Source organism: Lepisosteus platostomus, chromosome 26, assembly GCF_059453375.1.
Source record: "Lepisosteus platostomus isolate fLepPlt1 chromosome 26, fLepPlt1.hap1, whole genome shotgun sequence".
Lineage (NCBI taxonomy): Eukaryota > Metazoa > Chordata > Actinopteri > Semionotiformes > Lepisosteidae > Lepisosteus > Lepisosteus platostomus.
This window is the reverse complement of record NC_142636.1, coordinates 8,059,875-8,074,501: the sequence shown is the minus strand read 5'-3', so window position 1 is coordinate 8,074,501 and position 14,627 is coordinate 8,059,875. Positions and strand designations below refer to the sequence as shown.

Below are 14,627 nucleotides of genomic sequence, written 5' to 3'. Positions count from 1 at the left end.
AAAAGGAAAATATATATTAAATTCAATGGAAACAAAAGTATTAACAAAACAATGTACTATTCGTTAAATCAAGCGGCCAGGAAGAGAGCAGTGACGCCCGTCCCCAGCGCCTGAGACACACTCCGCTAGCTTTCGTTTTCTTGTAAACCGTGAAGTTAGTCTCTCGCTTCCCCGCCTCGCAAAACCTCTTGAATTCTTTCTGCCCACAGTCCGGAACCAGAGCAGAGTGCATTCTCTCTGTGTATGGAGTTTCAGCTCAGCCCACAACACCCTGTCCTCCACTCCGACAGTTTACAGCTTGTACAGGTGACCGACACCTTTCTCTGCCCGTCCACTCCAGAAACCGCGCTCTGCCACCGTGTCTCTGTAGTGTTGAGGTGAACAGAAGCGGAAATTTCTCGCTGAGAGAGCGAGCAGAGAAAAGCAGAGCAGGAAGTGCACAACACTTTCACAGCGAAACAAAGAAGAGACACGAACACCATTTCAAACCCAAATCTTTTCACGTCTTATTTTTACTCCTGCTACACCTAGAGCAGGTCTGTTAGTGTCACACCAGAAATAATTATATACTGACGCGCAGTAGCGCTCTATTGATGTGGCACAAATGATTGGAAACTGATGGATGTAGCAACACACAGAAACAGAGAGAGGAATTACACTCAGGACAGTAGGACTCACACAACACCCTCAGTGAAAACTCGAAAGCACTTGGGTTCAATTACAACAATATTTATTACGAATGTCAATTTTCGAAATGCACCAAAATATGGAAATGGATACGAAAACTACCCTTTTCACCGCCTCAGACAGGATCGAAGTACAGGACAATGATCCCAAATCCGTCAGGAAAAAAAGCCGAAAAATTCATTCTTTCCATCGAAAACTGCGCAAAAGACTCATTGAGAAAGAAAAAACGACAACTAAAACGATTATAGTCCGACAAAACCAAGGACGTCCGGATGTAAAACATTCGAGGTTTGCTCTAGACCCCAAAGTACAAATTTCGAAATCGTTCTTCTCTACTTCATGCGAATCATGTCTTACAAACTCATGGCCAGTGCGGATTCATGTGAAAACACATTCCGATATACCCGCAGGTCCAAAGCGTCCGAACCGACCGCGACTCGGGTCTCGGCTCTGCGGGTTTCTGGGAGCCCGGAGGACGGGGAGCCGGTTTAGCGCAACTTTTGCTGCTAATTGAGTGCGCAACAAAATCTTCGATAAAGGAAAGAAACAAGTGCCTCAACCCATCGATAAACATACGGAGAAAAATACCAGTAATCCAAGAAGATAATCCGGGAAGCGAAAGGAATTTACTCAATTGAGGCACAATGATGCGAGTCGGGTCAGGTCTCTCGGGTACTTGTCTCTGCACCAATACAAATATTAACGTATAAAAAGGAAAATATATATTACATTCAATGGAAACAAAAGTATTAACAAAACAATGTACTATTCCTTAAATCAAGCGGCTTAAACATTCGACGACGAATTGATTGGCGCGGTTTTTCATCTTCGGAAAGCGAAATCCGGACTAATAACCGAAATTTCTTTTCGGCGGAACAGAGTCTTCGATAAAAAAAAAAACGAAAATAGTCCGAAAGTTATTCCGAATGTTTTAAGTACAGTATAAAGCCCCGAGCGCACAGCGCGACAGCAGCTCTCCGCTACCAGAGAAATCACCATGATCAACCAGACTCCCTCTCCTGCGGGCCCCGAACCTCGGGCCGTGATGCACCTCGAAGGCCCCGCCCCTCGGGCCGTGACGCCCCTCGAAGGCCCCGCCCACAGCAGCCCGCTGCAGCCCGAGAGCTCTGTGCCCACAGCTGCGCCCAGCGCTCAGGCTCATGGGAGCTCCTGCTTAGACAGGGCCTGTGATTTCCTCGACGGGACTAAACGCGTTTTGCTGTCTCTGGCCGGAGTGCTGGACGCTGCGGTTAGGCTCTGGAAAAACCTGGAACCGCTTCTGGTCATCATGAGGGTCCTGCTGCAGTCTCCTCCCCGCCTGCCGGTTTCAATCGGCCTCGTCCATCCAGGAGCCGAGATCCCGCAGGGAGAGACGACCTCAGTCTCCGAGACTTTGCGCAGTGGAGACTCAGTGGAACCAGCGCTCAAGACGTTCCGCGAATTGTCTCTCCGTGTCCAGACTGAACAACTGAAGCTGAAAGCAACTTCCTCAACAAGACTGTTTCTGACACGATATATGAAATATGAGACACGAACACCATTTCAAACCCAAATCTTTTCACGTCTTATTTTTACTCCTGCTAAACCTAGAGCAGGTCTGTTATTGTCACACCAGAAAGAATTATATACTGACGCGCAGTAGCGCTCTATTGATGTGGCACAAATGATTGGAAACTGATGGATGTAGCAACACACAGAAACAGAGAGAGGAATTACACTCAGGACAGTAGGACTCACACAACACCCTCAGTGAAAACTCGAAAGCACTTGGGTTCAATTACAACAATCTTTATTACGAATGTCAATTTTCGAAATGCACCAAAATATGGAAATGGATACGAAAACTAATGTGTTCTGCTATTGGAAATTTAGTATGGAACTGTACTCTCCATGAGCATGGTATCAGCGTTAAATAGGTTAAGAGTCTGGAACACCCAATAAATTGTAGCTACAACTGTTAAAATACCAGTGCATTCAATGCCAAATGCAACAGATTAAGTTGTTTAACCACTTTCTATCAAACTTTTGCTTTTTGGGGATTTAGACAACATCCCTATTTAGGGCAATGCAATATATAGAAACATATATGCAAGAAAAAAAATGTGCAGAGAACGTTAAGATGTCACTTTTCCTCAATTTCTCTTCTGTCCTAAAACACAGCCATGCCATCAAACATCCTCTATGTTTTCTAATAACACTTACCCTAACCCTAGCTAAGGGTTTGGGTAGTTAGGGTTAGGGTTCAGATTGTTTTCAATGCAACCTAACACTCATTTAATCAGAAAATATAACCCAGGGCATCAAAATATTAGTCTGAAAAGACTTAGCAGCCTTGCCACACCAAACAAAATGTAAACACTGTGGTACAATTTCATTTCTTGACAAGCATTCTGCTATTGGAAATGTTGTGTGGAATGGTACTCTCCATGAGCATGGTATCAGCGTTAAATAGGTTAAGAGTCTGGAAAACCCAATAAACTGTTAAAATGCCAGTGCATTCAATGCCAAATGCAACAGATTAAGACATGTAAACACTTACTTTAAAAAAAATCAAACTCCTCCAAACAAGTTGATGAACTGTTTTTTATTATTAAACTGTTTGTAGTGCTGGCACAATATCTTTCTCAAGACGCAAAATGCAATATTGCTGGGACTCAAATAATAAAGAAAAAAAATAAGAAAAAATTATACTCCGGGTTCAGGGCAGCGGTTTGTAGGAGGAGAGCGATTCCTATCCACAATCACAGCGACGCCCCAAACCGAGAGTCCTCAGGCCGGCTGAGACAGCGCCAGGAAGAGAGCAGTGACACACTCCGCTAGCTTTCGTTTTCTTGTAAACCGTGAAGTTAGTCTCTCGCTTCCCCGCCCGCAAAACCTCTTGAATTCTTTCTGCCCACAGTCCGGCACCAGAGCAGAGTGCATTCTCTCTGTGTATGGAGTTTCAGCTCAGCCCACAACACCCTGTCCTCCACTCCGACAGTTTACAGCTTGTACAGGTGACCGACACCTTTCTCTGCCCGTCCACTCCAGAAACCGCGCTCTGCCACCGTGTCTCTGTAGTGTTGAGGTGAACAGAAGCGGACATTTCTCGCTGAGAGAGCGAGCAGAGAAAAGCAGAGCAGGAAGTGCACAACACTTTCACAGTGAAACAAAGAAGAGACACGAACACCATTTCAAACCCAAATCTTTTCACGTCTTATTTTTACTCCTGCTACACCTAGAGCAGGTCTGTTAGTGTCACACCAGAAATAATTATATACTGACGCGCAGTAGCGCTCTATTGATGTGGCACAAATGATTGGAAACTGATGGATGTAGCAACACACAGATACAGAGAGAGGAATTACACTCAGGACAGTAGGACTCACACAACACCCTCAGTGAAAACTCGAAAGCACTTGGGTTCAATTACAACAATATTTATTACGAATGTCAATTTTCGAAATGCACCAAAATATGGAAATGGATACGAAAACTACCCTTTTCACCGCCTCAGACAGGATCGAAGTACAGGACAATGATCCCAAATCCGTCAGGAAAAAAAGCCGAAAAATTCATTCTTTCCATCGAAAACTGCGCAAAAGACTCATTGAGAAAGAAAAAACGACAACTAAAACGATTATAGTCCGACAAAACCAAGGACGTCCGGATGTAAAACATTCGAGGTTTGCTCTAGACCCCAAAGTACAAATTTCGAAATCGTTCTTCTCTACTTCATGCGAATCATGTCTTACAAACTCATGGTCAGTGCGGATTCATGTGAAATCACATTCCGATATACCCGCAGGTCCAAAGCGTCCGAACCGACCGCGACTCGGGTCTCGGCTCAGCGGGTTTCTGGGAGCCCGGAGGACGGGGTTCCGCGGTTCCGCTGGCGGGCCGGTGTGCTGATCCCCGGGTCCGAGTCCAGCCCGTCTCCTCACCCACACCGACAATATCGGATTAAAATGGATTAAAATCCAAAACGCAAAAAAAAAATCAAATGAACAAAACAATAGGGAGCCGGTTTAGCGCAACTTTTGCTGCTAATTGAGTGCGCAACAAAATCTTCGATAAAGGAAAGAAACAAGTGCCTCAACCCATCGATAAACATACGGAGAAAAATACCAGTAATCCAAGAAGATAATCCGAGAAGCGAAAGGAATTTACTCAATTGAGGCACAATGATGCGAGTCGGGTCAGGTCTCTCGGGTACTTGTCTCTGCACCAATACAAATATTAACGTATAAAAAGGAAAATATATATTACATTCAATGGAAACAAAAGTATTAACAAGACAATGTACTATTCCTTAAATCAAGCGGCTTAAACATTCGACGACGAATTGATTGGCGCGGTTTTTCATCTTCGGAAAGCGAAATCCGGACTAATAACCGAAATTTCTTTTCGGCAGAACAGAGTCTTCGATAAAAAAAAAACAGCAATAGTCCGAAAGTTATTCCGAATGTTTTAAGTACAGAATAAAGCCCCGAGCACACAGCGCGACAGCTCTCCGCTTCCGGATAAATCACCATGATCAACCAGACTCCCTTTCCTGCGGGCCCCGCCCCTCGGACAGTGACGCAACTCGAAGGCCCCGCCCCTCGGGCAGTGACGCACCTCGAAGGCCCCGCCCACAGCAGCCCGCTGCAGCCCGGGAGCTCTGTGCCCACAGCTGCGCCCAGCGCTCAGCCTCACGGGCGCTCCTGCTCAGACAGGGCCTGTGATTTCCTCGACGGGACTAAACGCGTTTTGCTGTCTCTGGCCGGAGTGCTGGAGGCTGCGGTTAGGCTCTGGAAAAACCTGGAACCGCTTCTGGTCATCATGAGGGTCCTGCTGCAGTCTCCTCCCCGCCTGCTGGTTTCAATCGGCCTCGTCCATCCAGGAGCCGAGATCCCGCAGGGAGAGACGACCTCAGTCTCCGAGAGTTTCCGCAGTGGAGACTCTCTCTATCCGGGAACCAGCGCTCAAGACGTTCCGCGAATTGTCTCTCCGTGTCCAGACTGAACAACTGAAGCTGAAAGCAACTTCCTCAACAAGACTGTTTCTGACACGATATATGAAATGAATCCGAACTTGTGAAATGTCAATATTGAAATAAAGGCGATGTCATTGATCCGAATTGTCTGCGTCTTCCTTCTGTCCCTCAACACAGCGACACTGCTCGACACACTGACGCCTGACTCCGGGTTCAGGGTCGCGCCTTGTGAAAGGAGAGAGATTTCTCTCCGCCGTCACAGCGACGCCCCAAACTGAGAGTGGAATTCAGCTCACATTTTAAAGTAGAATTCATTTTGATTAAACTCTACTAGAAATGTAAAGAATCCAAAGGCAAGACAAACAACAGAAATATGTAAAAAGTATCATTTTCAGCTTTTATAATTGTGAATTCCTCTGGCAGTGAAATGTCTATTTCTGTATCTATTTTAATATTCTGTCTCATTTTCTGTACTTCTCGTGTTTAAATATAAACTTTTAAAAACTAACTTTCACAGTGAAAACAAAGAAGAGCCATTTACACCATTTACAAATATTCTTTACTCAGCAGCTTATTAAAAACAGCTCCCATGATGTTCAAACCGATTGTTTACACAGAAGACTGACACAGCTTTGCGTTCTGAATCTCTTTTTCTCGTGCTTTTATCTAATGTGGCACTATGCACTGGGATAGGGGAATGCTGTTCACAAGCCAATAGCATTCAAACCACAGCACCCACAATGCTGCAAGTAAGTGTTTTACAAACTAAGCAGGTCCTCTGACCTTTCCCAGCTTTGTTTTGGGTTGTGAAACTTTTCTTTATTTTTTAATGATTTTTTGAAGATAACACTACAGGTAATACACTGGGATAGGGGGTCTTCATCATGACTCAATAGCTTTTAAAGCACAACAGCCACAGTGCTGCAACCAGGTGTTTTACACATCAGACAGCCCCCCTCACCTTACACAACCTTGCTTTGGGTTGTGGAACGTTTTCTTATTTTTTAATGATTTTTTGAAGATAACACTACAGGTGATATATTATGATAGGGGGTCTTCTTCACAGCTCAATAGCATTTCACTAACACTCTTTAAGCAGAGAATATAACTCAGAGCATCAACATATTACTCTGAAAAGACTTAGCAGCCTGGCCACACCAATCAAAATGTACCAATTGTGGTACAATTTCATTTTTTGACAAGTATTCTGCTATTGGAAATTTAGTATGGAACTGTACTCTCCATGAGCATGGTATCAGCGTTAAATAGGTTAAGAGTCTGGAACACCCAATAAATTGTAGCTACAACTGTTAAAATACCAGTGCATTCAATGCCAAATGCAACAGATTAAGTTGTTTAACCACTTTCTATCAAACTTTTGCTTTTTGGGGATTTAGACAACATCCCTATTTAGGGCAATGCAATATATAGAGACATATATGCAAGAAAAAAATGTGCAGAGAACGTTAAGATGTCACTTTTCCTCAATTTCTCTTCTGTCCTAAAACACAGCCATGCCATCAAACATCCTCTATGTTTTCTAATAACACTTACCCTAACCCTAGCTAAGGGTTTGGGTAGTTAGGGTTAGGGTTCAGATTGTCTTCAATGCAACCTAACACTCATTTAATCAGAAAATATAACCCAGGGCATCAAAATATTAGTCTGAAAAGACTTAGCAGCCTTGCCACACCAAACAAAATGTAAACACTGTGGTACAATTTCATTTCTTGACAAGCATTCTGCTATTGGAAATGTTGTGTGGAATGGTACTCTCCATGAGCATGGTATCAGCGTTAAATAGGTTAAGAGTCTGGAAAACCCAATAAGCTGTTAAAATGCCAATGCATTCAATGCCAAATGCAACAGATTAAGACATGTAAACACTTACTTTAAAAAAAACCAAACTCCTCCAAACAAGTTGATGAACTGTTTTTTATTATTAAACTGTTTGTAGTGCTGGCACAATATCTTTCTCAAGACGCAAAATGCAATATTGCTGGGACTCAAATAATAAAGAAAAAAAATAAGAAAAAATTATACTCCGGGTTCAGGGCAGCGGTTTGTAGGAGGAGAGCGATTCCTATCCACAATCACAGCGACGCCCCAAACCGAGAGTCCTCAGGCCGGCTGAGACAGCGCCAGGAAGAGAGCAGTGACACACTCCGCTAGCTTTCGTTTTCTTGTAAACCGTGAAGTTAGTCTCTCGCTTCCCCGCCTCGCAAAACCTCTTGAATTCTTTCTGCCCACAGTCCGGCACCAGAGCAGAGTGCATTCTCTCTGTGTATGGAGTTTCAGCTCAGCCCACAACACCCTGTCCTCCACTCCGACAGTTTACAGCTTGTACAGGTGACCGACACCTTTCTCTGCCCGTCCACTCCAGAAACCGCGCTCTGCCACCGTGTCTCTGTAGTGTTGAGGTGAACAGAAGCGGAAATTTCTCGCTGAGAGAGCGAGCAGAGAAAAGCAGAGCAGGAAGTGCACAACACTTTCACAGTGAAACAAAGAAGAGACACGAACACCATTTCAAACCCAAATCTCTTCACGTCTTATTTTTACTCCTGCTACACCTAGAGCAGGTCTGTTAGTGTCACACCAGAAATAATTATATACTGACGCGCAGTAGCGCTCTATTGATGTGGCACAAATGATTGGAAACTGATGGATGTAGCAACACACAGAAACAGAGAGAGGAATTACACTCAGGACAGTAGGACTCACACAACACCCTCAGTGAAAACTCGAAAGCACTTGGGTTCAATTACAACAATATTTATTACGAATGTCAATTTTCGAAATGCACCAAAATATAGAAATGGATACGAAAACTACCCTTTTCACCGCCTCAGACAGGATCGAAGTAAAGACAATGATTTCAAATCCGTCAGGAAAAAAAACCGAAAAATTCATTCTTTCCATCGAAAACTGCGCAAAAGACTCATTGAGAAAGAAAAAACGACAACTAAAACGATTATAGTCCGACAAAACCAAGGACTTCCGGATGTAAAACATTCGAGGTTTGCTCTAGACCCCAAAGTACAAATTTCGAAATCGTTCTTCTCTACTTCATGCGAATCATGTCTTACAAACTCATGGTCAGTGCGGATTCATGTGAAATCACATTCCGATATACCCGCAGGTCCAAAGCGTCCGAACCGACCGCGACTCGGGTCTCGGCTCTGCGGGTTTCTGGGAGCCCGGAGGACGGGGAGCCGGTTTAGCGCAACTTTTGCTGCTAATTGAGTGCGCAACAAAATCTTCGATAAAGGAAAGAAACAAGTGCCTCAACCCATCGATAAACATACGGAGAAAAATACCAGTAATCCAAGAAGATAATCCGAGAAGCGAAAGGAATTTACTCAATTGAGGCACAATGATGCGAGTCGGGTCAGGTCTCTCGGGTACTTGTCTCTGCACCAAGACAAATATTAACGTATACAAAGGAAAATATATATTACATTCAATGGAAACAAAAGTATTAACAAAACAATGTACTATTCCTTAAATCAAGCGGCTTAAACATTCGACGACGAATTGATTGGCGCGGTTTTTCATCTTCGGAAAGCGAAATCCGGACTAATAACCGGAATTTCTTTTCGGCGGAACAGAGTCTTCGATAAAAAAAAAAACGAAAATAGTCCGAAAGTTATTCCGAATGTTTTAAGTACAGTATAAAGCCCCGAGCGCACAGCGCGACAGCAGCTCTCCGCTACCAGAGAAATCACCATGATCAACCAGACTCCCTCTCCTGCGGGCCCCGAACCTCGGGCCGTGATGCACCTCGAAGGCCCCGCCCCTCGGGCCGTGACGCCCCTCGAAGGCCCCGCCCACAGCAGCCCGCTGCAGCCCGAGAGCTCTGTGCCCACAGCTGCGCCCAGCGCTCAGGCTCATGGGAGCTCCTGCTTAGACAGGGCCTGTGATTTCCTCGACGGGACTAAACGCGTTTTGCTGTCTCTGGCCGGAGTGCTGGACGCTGCGGTTAGGCTCTGGAAAAACCTGGAACCGCTTCTGGTCATCATGAGGGTCCTGCTGCAGTCTCCTCCCCGCCTGCCGGTTTCAATCGGCCTCGTCCATCCAGGAGCCGAGATCCCGCAGGGAGAGACGACCTCAGTCTCCGAGACTTTGCGCAGTGGAGACTCAGTGGAACCAGCGCTCAAGACGTTCCGCGAATTGTCTCTCCGTGTCCAGACTGAACAACTGAAGCTGAAAGCAACTTCCTCAACAAGACTGTTTCTGACACGATATATGAAATATGAGACACGAACACCATTTCAAACCCAAATCTTTTCACGTCTTATTTTTACTCCTGCTAAACCTAGAGCAGGTCTGTTATTGTCACACCAGAAAGAATTATATACTGACGCGCAGTAGCGCTCTATTGATGTGGCACAAATGATTGGAAACTGATGGATGTAGCAACACACAGAAACAGAGAGAGGAATTACACTCAGGACAGTAGGACTCACACAACACCCTCAGTGAAAACTCGAAAGCACTTGGGTTCAATTACAACAATCTTTATTACGAATGTCAATTTTCGAAATGCACCAAAATATGGAAATGGATACGAAAACTAATGTGTTCTGCTATTGGAAATTTAGTATGGAACTGTACTCTCCATGAGCATGGTATCAGCGTTAAATAGGTTAAGAGTCTGGAACACCCAATAAATTGTAGCTACAACTGTTAAAATACCAGTGCATTCAATGCCAAATGCAACAGATTAAGTTGTTTAACCACTTTCTATCAAACTTTTGCTTTTTGGGGATTTAGACAACATCCCTATTTAGGGCAATGCAATATATAGAAACATATATGCAAGAAAAAAAATGTGCAGAGAACGTTAATATGTCACTTTTCCTCAATTTCTCTTCTGTCCTAAAACACAGCCATGCCATCAAACATCCTCTATGTTTTCTAATAACACTTACCCTAACCCTAGCTAAGGGTTTGGGTAGTTAGGGTTAGGGTTCAGATTGTTTTCAATGCAACCTAACACTCATTTAATCAGAAAATATAACCCAGGGCATCAAAATATTAGTCTGAAAAGACTTAGCAGCCTTGCCACACCAAACAAAATGTAAACACTGTGGTACAATTTCATTTCTTGACAAGCATTCTGCTATTGGAAATGTTGTGTGGAATGGTACTCTCCATGAGCATGGTATCAGCGTTAAATAGGTTAAGAGTCTGGAAAACCCAATAAACTGTTAAAATGCCAATGCATTCAATGCCAAATGCAACAGATTAAGACATGTAAACACTTACTTTAAAAAAAATCAAACTCCTCCAAACAAGTTGATGAACTGTTTTTTATTATTAAACTGTTTGTAGTGCTGGCACAATATCTTTCTCAAGACGCAAAATGCAATATTGCTGGGACTCAAATAATAAAGAAAAAAAATAAGAAAAAATTATACTCCGGGTTCAGGGCAGCGGTTTGTAGGAGGAGAGCGATTCCTATCCACAATCACAGCGACGCCCCAAACCGAGAGTCCTCAGGCCGGCTGAGACAGCGCCAGGAAGAGAGCAGTGACACACTCCGCTAGCTTTCGTTTTCTTGTAAACCGTGAAGTTAGTCTCTCGCTTCCCCGCCTCGCAAAACCTCTTGAATTCTTTCTGCCCACAGTCCGGCACCAGAGCAGAGTGCATTCTCTCTGTGTATGGAGTTTCAGCTCAGCCCACAACACCCTGTCCTCCACTCCGACAGTTTACAGCTTGTACAGGTGACCGACACCTTTCTCTGCCCGTCCACTCCAGAAACCGCGCTCTGCCACCGTGTCTCTGTAGTGTTGAGGTGAACAGAAGCGGAAATTTCTCGCTGAGAGAGCGAGCAGAGAAAAGCAGAGCAGGAAGTGCACAACACTTTCACAGTGAAACAAAGAAGAGACACGAACACCATTTCAAACCCAAATCTCTTCACGTCTTATTTTTACTCCTGCTACACCTAGAGCAGGTCTGTTAGTGTCACACCAGAAATAATTATATACTGACGCGCAGTAGCGCTCTATTGATGTGGCACAAATGATTGGAAACTGATGGATGTAGCAACACACAGAAACAGAGAGAGGAATTACACTCAGGACAGTAGGACTCACACAACACCCTCAGTGAAAACTCGAAGGCACTTGGGTTCAATTACAACAATATTTATTACGAATGTCAATTTTCGAAATGCACCAAAATATAGAAATGGATACGAAAACTACCCTTTTCACCGCCTCAGACAGGATCGAAGTAAAGACAATGATTTCAAATCCGTCAGGAAAAAAAACCGAAAAATTCATTCTTTCCATCGAAAACTGCGCAAAAGACTCATTGAGAAAGAAAAAACGACAACTAAAACGATTATAGTCCGACAAAACCAAGGACGTCCGGATGTAAAACATTCGAGGTTTGCTCTAGACCCCAAAGTACAAATTTCGAAATCGTTCTTCTCTACTTCATGCGAATCATGTCTTACAAACTCATGGTCAGTGCGGATTCATGTGAAATCACATTCCGATATACCCGCAGGTCCAAAGCGTCCGAACCGACCGCGACTCGGGTCTCGGCTCTGCGGGTTTCTGGGAGCCCGGAGGACGGGGAGCCGGTTTAGCGCAACTTTTGCTGCTAATTGAGTGCGCAACAAAATCTTCGATAAAGGAAAGAAACAAGTGCCTCAACCCATCGATAAACATACGGAGAAAAATACCAGTAATCCAAGAAGATAATCCGAGAAGCGAAAGGAATTTACTCAATTGAGGCACAATGATGCGAGTCGGGTCAGGTCTCTCGGGTACTTGTCTCTGCACCAAGACAAATATTAACGTATACAAAGGAAAATATATATTACATTCAATGGAAACAAAAGTATTAACAAAACAATGTACTATTCCTTAAATCAAGCGGCTTAAACATTCGACGACGAATTGATTGGCGCGGTTTTTCATCTTCGGAAAGCGAAATCCGGACTAATAACCGGAATTTCTTTTCGGCGGAACAGAGTCTTCGATAAAAAAAAAAACGAAAATAGTCCGAAAGTTATTCCGAATGTTTTAAGTACAGTATAAAGCCCCGAGCGCACAGCGCGACAGCAGCTCTCCGCTACCAGAGAAATCACCATGATCAACCAGACTCCCTCTCCTGCGGGCCCCGAACCTCGGGCCGTGATGCACCTCGAAGGCCCCGCCCCTCGGGCCGTGACGCCCCTCGAAGGCCCCGCCCACAGCAGCCCGCTGCAGCCCGAGAGCTCTGTGCCCACAGCTGCGCCCAGCGCTCAGGCTCATGGGAGCTCCTGCTTAGACAGGGCCTGTGATTTCCTCGACGGGACTAAACGCGTTTTGCTGTCTCTGGCCGGAGTGCTGGACGCTGCGGTTAGGCTCTGGAAAAACCTGGAACCGCTTCTGGTCATCATGAGGGTCCTGCTGCAGTCTCCTCCCCGCCTGCCGGTTTCAATCGGCCTCGTCCATCCAGGAGCCGAGATCCCGCAGGGAGAGACGACCTCAGTCTCCGAGACTTTGCGCAGTGGAGACTCAGTGGAACCAGCGCTCAAGACGTTCCGCGAATTGTCTCTCCGTGTCCAGACTGAACAACTGAAGCTGAAAGCAACTTCCTCAACAAGACTGTTTCTGACACGATATATGAAATATGAGACACGAACACCATTTCAAACCCAAATCTTTTCACGTCTTATTTTTACTCCTGCTAAACCTAGAGCAGGTCTGTTATTGTCACACCAGAAAGAATTATATACTGACGCGCAGTAGCGCTCTATTGATGTGGCACAAATGATTGGAAACTGATGGATGTAGCAACACACAGAAACAGAGAGAGGAATTACACTCAGGACAGTAGGACTCACACAACACCCTCAGTGAAAACTCGAAAGCACTTGGGTTCAATTACAACAATCTTTATTACGAATGTCAATTTTCGAAATGCACCAAAATATGGAAATGGATACGAAAACTAATGTGTTCTGCTATTGGAAATTTAGTATGGAACTGTACTCTCCATGAGCATGGTATCAGCGTTAAATAGGTTAAGAGTCTGGAACACCCAATAAATTGTAGCTACAACTGTTAAAATACCAGTGCATTCAATGCCAAATGCAACAGATTAAGTTGTTTAACCACTTTCTATCAAACTTTTGCTTTTTGGGGATTTAGACAACATCCCTATTTAGGGCAATGCAATATATAGAAACATATATGCAAGAAAAAAAATGTGCAGAGAACGTTAATATGTCACTTTTCCTCAATTTCTCTTCTGTCCTAAAACACAGCCATGCCATCAAACATCCTCTATGTTTTCTAATAACACTTACCCTAACCCTAGCTAAGGGTTTGGGTAGTTAGGGTTAGGGTTCAGATTGTTTTCAATGCAACCTAACACTCATTTAATCAGAAAATATAACCCAGGGCATCAAAATATTAGTCTGAAAAGACTTAGCAGCCTTGCCACACCAAACAAAATGTAAACACTGTGGTACAATTTCATTTCTTGACAAGCATTCTGCTATTGGAAATGTTGTGTGGAATGGTACTCTCCATGAGCATGGTATCAGCGTTAAATAGGTTAAGAGTCTGGAAAACCCAATAAACTGTTAAAATGCCAATGCATTCAATGCCAAATGCAACAGATTAAGACATGTAAACACTTACTTTAAAAAAAATCAAACTCCTCCAAACAAGTTGATGAACTGTTTTTTATTATTAAACTGTTTGTAGTGCTGGCACAATATCTTTCTCAAGACGCAAAATGCAATATTGCTGGGACTCAAATAATAAAGAAAAAAAATGAGAAAAAATTATACTCCGGGTTCAGGGCAGCGGTTTGTAGGAGGAGAGCGATTCCTATCCACAATCACAGCGACGCCCCAAACCGAGAGTCCTCAGGCCGGCTGAGACAGCGCCAGGAAGAGAGCAGTGACACACTCCGCTAGCTTTCGTTTTCTTGTAAACCGTGAAGTTAGTCTCTCGCTTCCCCGCCTCGCAAAACC

At 44.2% G+C, this 14,627-nt stretch overlaps 1 long non-coding RNA gene across 1 annotated transcript; it reads right to left on the bottom strand.

Annotated features, from left to right (window-relative positions):
• Positions 1–713: 713 nt before the first annotated feature.
• LOC148639932 (uncharacterized) lies at positions 714–6,012 on the bottom strand. The gene is made up of 2 exons (XR_015930588.1): positions 5,287–6,012; positions 714–1,738 (listed from the first exon to the last, which is right to left on the bottom strand). It is a non-coding gene; the product is annotated as an uncharacterized LOC148639932 (long non-coding RNA).
• Between the last annotated feature and the right edge of the window lie 8,615 nt (positions 6,013–14,627).